This window comes from Papio anubis, chromosome 7 (genome assembly GCF_008728515.1).
Source record: "Papio anubis isolate 15944 chromosome 7, Panubis1.0, whole genome shotgun sequence".
Lineage (NCBI taxonomy): Eukaryota > Metazoa > Chordata > Mammalia > Primates > Cercopithecidae > Papio > Papio anubis.
Window position 1 is genome coordinate 119,452,920 of NC_044982.1, and position 6,870 is coordinate 119,459,789.

The window sequence follows — 6,870 nt, forward strand, 5'->3', positions numbered from 1 at the left end:
TTAACAAAGTGTGGAGGCAGGACAGGGACACAGAGATTGCGGTGTTCACAGCCACCACCCAAAGAAAGTGACACAGAAACGCAGTCCCCGGTATGCCTATCAGCCAGATCCAGCCCCTACACACACAGGGCCCAGGGAGAGGCAGGCTTCCTCCAGGAAAGGAAGGCTGGGTCATAGTTGCTGGGGGGGAGAGGGCACTCCAGAGATGCCCCACGAAATGAGCAGGCTGACAAGAGTAATCGCAGTTCATATTGCGTACCCACTATGTGCCAGGCTTCACACTGGGCTCTTGACACTCAAGCTCCTTACCTTACTCCACCTTCACTCAGTGAGCCTGAGACTCCATGGTTAGTACCACCCCATTTTTCAGATGAGGAAACTGAAGTTCTGAGAAATAAACTAACAGCCCTCACTGCGCTAGGAAGTGGCAGGGGGGAGTTGGAGCTGGCCTGCTGCCTCTGCCCCCTCTCTGCCTCCTTCTCAAGGCCTAGAGTCCGTGCCGACCCTTTGCCGAGGTCAGGCCCAGGTCAGCCGCATGCGGTGCAAGGAGGGACCCAATCTCGATGATTGATGAACTTACAGCCAAATTGCAGAGACAAGAAAGCCCTCAGGAAATGATTCTAGGGGAGTAGAATGTGGGGCTGAATAAGGGAGAAAAGCGCATTGAACTTGGGAGTCAGACAGGCATGGGTTGGGACCTGAGCCCTCTGAACCTCAGTTTCCTCACCTGTAGAATGAGCGTCATCCTGAGTTCTGCTCAAGGTGGTCCCTAGGCACCCGTGAGTGCTGACAGAGTACTCAGCATGCCAGGAGCATTGGACAAATGCTTCCTTGCTTCTTTCTTAGCATTATTTTTCTATTCCTCAAAATAAATGTAGTAAGACTTTGGAGAAGGAAGGACTCCACGTGGCCTGGAATCGTCAGGACAGGTTTCCTAGAGGAGATGCGACCTGGGCCTCCACTGGACTTGCTGCGTCTGATCTCAAGCAGAGCTGAAGGTGTCATTATTTGCCAAGTATACCATTGTTCTGAGATTCAGTTTCCTCATCTGTAAATGGAGATAAGCGTAACTAATTTATCAACAGATCACACACATAGAGCTGTCCAGCAGGATGGAAGGAAGCGAGGACCCCAGAGATTTGGGTCCAGCCAGAGTTCTGCCACTGTGGTATTACCCTAGGCAGGTCACACTTTGCCTCTATGATTTTGTCTCCTCACCTGTGAAATGGGAATTTTTTATTTTGAAGTCACTAGATGAGTCACTTCATCTCCCTAGGAGCCGCTTCTTCACTGGTAAAATGACTTGCCTGTAGCTCTCCATGATTTTTTCTCTTGAGTTTAAAGCCCCTGTGGCTTGGATTCTAAGCTAGGGTCCACCCTGTCCCCGTATCCTCTCCACCCACCATGCCAGCCAAGATGATATACCCTTGGGGAACCGTGTTCAGGTCCAGAGAGAGAACAAAAATGCTTCTGAGCCATATCCTCTTTCCAGATGGCCTTTAAGAGAAACAAGAGGGACAGGTAACAAGGAGGAAGAAATTGACCTTGCAAACACTAAGAAAGGTAAGCCAAACTCTCCCAGCTAGCTGCTGGCAGGGTTCCCCCCACCATAGCCCCCATCAGCTACAGATGCACTTCAGAGCACTTCCTGTCTCATTTGGGGCAGGGCTGGCCAGGATGCTGGTGCAGCCCAACCCCAGCCTGGGTAGGATGCTCCGACCACAGGTTGGTCACATGTAAGGGCAAGCAGAGGACTATTTTTAATCAATGGTTAGGAGCCAGTGGCAGGTGACAAAACCTGGTGAGCGTGAGCAGCCACAAATGAGCCCTGAGCTCCTAGGCATGGAACTCTCCCCACTCTTGGCTTCCCACTTCCTGGGGTGCATTACTCTCTTACAGCCCCACCCCACACCACCACCCTCTCTCAGTGGCAAACTAAACACTGTCCCTCCTAGCCAGACAGGGGTCTACAGCTGGGACGCCATCAATGGGGTGTTAGGGTTAGGTCGTTTGCCAAGTTCATTCAGGGTTGTGACACTCAGCTTTGAGCACCTCCTGCTATATGGAGGGCTCCTCAGAAAGGGAGGTCTGGAGACGTGTAGCCCAATTTCCCTAGTCTCTAGAACAGAACTCCACTTTTTAGGGAGCTTTCTCCAGTACCCTCCCCACCATTTTTTCCAGCATCACCTTCTTCTCAGGAGGAGGAGAAAAGGCCACAGGAGGAAGCAGAGGAGGGTGGGCAGGAGCCAGCTGGAGGGTCAAGAGGGATCAGATGGGCACAGAGCCAGCTGATGGGGCTGCACACACCAGCCTGACCCTCTTTCTGCCTCTTCCCTCCTCCTCCTTTCTTCCCCTCATAGACATTAACTGAGCAGGGGCTATGTGCCAGCCCTGTCTGAATTCCTGCATATGCACATCTGCCTCACACTCAGACTGCACTCTGGCCTGCTCTCCTGCTGAGGCAGAGGGACCCCGTGGCAAGGGAGAGCAGAAAGAGCTCCTCAGCCTATGAACCTGGCCACTACCACGATTTTAGAAATGTGGTCACTGAGGGCCTGAAAAAAAGCCTTGCCCAAAGGCAACCCTCTTGAGACCAAGGCTCCTGCCTGCTGAGGCTCAGGAGGTCCTGGCCAGGCAGCATGAATTCCACGCAGGGATGTCCCTGGGGCCCCTGCTGTGCACCCAGCACTGTATTGGACCGCGGGGAAATGGGGTGAGTCAGGTCTGATCTGGGGATGGGGACACAAACACACACAGAGTCAACTCACTCCTTGGTGCCTGAGGGGAAGCCCTGGCACTGGAGGCACTTAAGGAATGCCCAACGACCTTTCACACCACAGAGGGCACAAGCCCCCTGAGGCCCAGGGTACCATTGGCTTGCTCTGCCCTGCAACTACATGTCAACACGGAGCCGGGAGCTGACCTCTGTTTCTGAATCATTAGCTCCTGAGTCGAGGGAACGTGGAGGAAGTGTCTGGGGGTGGGAGTTCAGACACTCGTTCAGCAGCTGGATGGCCCCTTTTCCACTGGGCAGCCCTACCTGCCCCTCCCCAGCTTCCCCCTTTCCCAACACCCTCCCACCAGCACCGTCCTGGGCTCCTGTTACTCAGGGTTCAAAAGACCGGAACAGGAGCGATGGAATGTCAAGACAGCAGGGCAGAAGAGGGATTCAGAAGAGAGTAGGTCTTGCAGGGCCCCCACCCCCCACCATGTGGCAGCCCAAGGGTATTGACAAGCCTTATGGTGAGCATCCCAGCGCTGAGGTCCAGAGAGGTGCAGTGCCTTGCCCAAAGTCACACAGCTAAGAAGGGACAGCAGTAGGCCCAGAGCCCTAGTCTCTGCTCTCATCTCAGACTCCACCCACTCTCGCACGCAGGTGGCTTCCCCAGCTGGTTCCACACGCTGGGTGGATGTCCAGGCCTAGCGTTCCTACAGCTCAGAGAGTGCCTGGTGGGGGCGGGGAATGGGAGGGTGCAGAGAGGGAACAGGAGAAAACAGAAAGTGCCAGTGATTCACATTTCAAAATGTCGTGTTATTCCAGGCGCTTTCTCGCTTTGCCACCACCTTCATCCACCCCCCACTTGCCATCTTGAGAACCGGCTGCAGGGTGGCTGAGGCGGGGGGAGGAGGCTGAGACCATCATCTAGGGAAGCTGTGTTTCCACCCTGCCCACTGAGAAGCCCGAGGGTGAATGAGCAGTCGAATGAGCACTGAGCTGGGAACCAAGGGGCCTGGGTGCCAGCCCTGGCTTTGGAATTGGGTGCTGGGAGACCCTGAGCAAGTCCCTAGGCCTCTCTGTACTTCCTTTACATACTTCCCCAGCACGTGAAATGGGGAAGTGGGAAGGGTTTATGGCTCCCGTGATTAGTTGCATATCAAAACAAAACAAAACAGATTCCTGGACTGCACCCCCAGAGAGTCTGATTCGATATGCTAGAGATGAGGCCTGGGAGTCTAATTTTAAAGCACACCCCTAAACCCCACCCAACCGGGTGATTCAGTGCAACCAGTCTACTGAGGTGTGGTTAGAGAGCTCCTGGCTGTATGCTTCCATGCGGCATCCAGTCATCTCCAGGACTTATTTACCTCCTCCAGAAGGATTTACCCAGCCCTACCTGCCACATCTAACCCTCCTCACTTCTGGCCCTGCCTCCCTGCCCTCCTGGATTTACCCAGCCCTACCTGCCACATCTAACCCTCCTCACTTCTGGCCCTGCCTCCCTGCCCATACTCTCCTATGGCTCCTTAAAAGCACTTAGTCATTTGTGCCTGTGTGTGCACGTGTGTGTGTGTGTGTGTGTGTGTGTGTGTGTGTGTGTGTTCTACATGAGCTACGTGAGCAAGATGAACCTCCCACACAGCACAGAGGAAGTTGCTCAGCACTGGAGCCGGCTGGGCCCCCATTTGGAACTGGACTCTGCTGTGCAAGGTTGGGTGACCCTAGGGAAGAACCCCAGCCTCCCTGGGCTTCCGTTTCCACATCCCGTAGAGGGCCTAGCCAGACCCTGCCTCACAGGGCCACATGTGAGCCTCCCCTGAGGTGGTGTACAAAGCACTTCCCGCGGGGCCTGGGGAGGGGTGTCAGTGGCTAGGAAAGCAAATTGGGTGAATGGTGGACTCTCCCAGAGGGACACGTGCTACCCTGGGAGGTCTGGACCCCTTCTCCCAATGTGTGCCTTTAGGCAGATGGCTGCCAGCACAGGCCCTCAGTAAAGAATGGGTCCACTCCAGTATCATTCGGGGTGGAATTCCCCCCACGTGGCTCAAATGAAGAGACATGGATGGAGGGGCTGGTGACTGAGGTGGGCAGGGGTAAGGAAATCCAAAAGGGATGGGGAGGCTCCTGGACTAGAACAGCTGACAGCTGTCCCCAGCCCACACCTGCAGGGCAGGGCAGCATGTCATGGCCAGAGCCCAGCAGGAGTGGGATCCATGAAGGAGGGGCCACCCCACAGTAGGGCAGTCACAGAGGGAGGCAGCTCTTCCCAGAGACAGGCATCCCAGAGGGAGAAGCAGAGGAGAAATTCCCCAGCCGCTCTCTCCTCCCACTGTTGCTTCTCATTCTGGTGTCTCCCGCTGGCCAAGCCCAGGCAGTGGCCAGAGGCATGGGCAACCCTTAGAGGTCCCCTCCTGGGGCACAGAGCGGGGCAGAGAAGCAGAGACAGTTTGCCTGGCAGGTGGCAGGGAAGAGCAGGGAAGACAAACAAGCAGCTCCTCGGGCAGCCTCTGCTGCCTGGGCGTGGGAGGTGGGGCCTGGCTCATCAACCCAAAGATGGGTTTCAGCCTCACCACTGCCACATACACAAAGGGCGACATCAGGAAGTCGCTTCTCTCCAGGTCTCTGTTTCCTCATCCTTAAACCATAGGGGCTAAACTCTCCGTCCTGAGCCACCTCTTCCAGGCGCGACCTGCACTTCCCCTCCCCTGCCTTTTCAAGAGAGGACAGAGCCCTGCTGGACAGGAAAATGGGCTTGGAGAGGAGGGAAGCATAGCAAATGGAAAATTAATTCTGGGCGGTAAAGAGCAGAGGCTGTTGTTTGTGATGTATAACTTACTCTTTGTGTCAAACTGTGTACTGTGTATATCAGTGGGATGGCAAGAAAACCGAGATCTATTACTTAGAGTTTAATCTGTTCTCCGTGTTGGAGAAGCGAGAGGGAGGGGGAAAGAAGACTACAACTTTAATCACAGGCCCGACTCTATGTGTCAAGCTGCTCTCGGGTGTGTTAGTAAAATGATGTCGGATCACAGGCTTCCCAGACAGCTCTGCACACTGCGGCTTTATCTGCCGAGCCGTAAATTAGCACACCTACTTTACGCTCTTCAGGTAAAACCAGTAATTTAACTGAAAAATACACACACGCACACATGCACACAGAGCATGTCGGGGAGAGCTCAGGAGAGGGGGCTGCCCCCCTTGAGCAAGAAATAGCTAAAAATGAGCAAAGCGGGATGAAAATGACACCTCGGCTGTGCCTCCTTTCATTAGCGCCTGGGCTCCTGGTGCCAGCCCCGCAGCCAGCCCACCTTCCTTTCTACCTGCCTCAGTGCCTCCCCGACCCCCACCACCCCTATTCACCATGAACCGTAAATTACATGCTGACACCTTTAATTTGTGCAAAGTATGCCTGGCTGCGCCTGGCACCAGCAGCCGGCTGCTATAATAAGGTCAATCTATATTCATTGTCGCAGCACTTGATGTGCCAGATAACACAGGGAGGGAGCGCGGTGGTGGCTTCTCCGGGCTGGGGGGTGAGGTGGGGGTGCCCACTGCCTCTCATCGCGGCCTGGCACCAGTTGGCTCATCACTTATGCATGGCATGAGCGATGTTATGATTGAGCTAATCACCATCAGTTATTCATCCGATGGCTGCCTAGAGACGACAGTAGCACACGCCTGCCTGCCCAAGCCAGAGAGGGAGGCCCCTGTCCACTCAATGCCACAGAAAGACCACCCAGGGGGTCTGATTGCCCTTTCTGAGGAGTGGCCCCAGGAAGGGAATAGCCCAGGCTTGAGGAGGAGGAGCTGCTGAGGATGCCCTGTGGGCAGGCAGGGTCATTGGTGTGATGTCTCTGGATCCTAGGGCCCAGCCAGGGATGGACATCTCACTGATATGTCACATGGCAGAAGCCCAGGCTTTGAAGTCACAGCGTTCTGGGTTCTAACCCCACTCTTCCACCTCCAAGTCGTAAGAGCTTAGTCAAGTCATTTAACCTTTCTGGGCCGCAGTTTGTCAACAGCATAACAGGGAAACAACTCTATTCCTGGCAGGAAGAGTGTACAGATGCAAAATATGGAATGTGTCTGACATAGCAGGCACTCAGTCAATGGCAGCTGCTGGTGTCAGAGCCCTAGCGGATCTATCACAT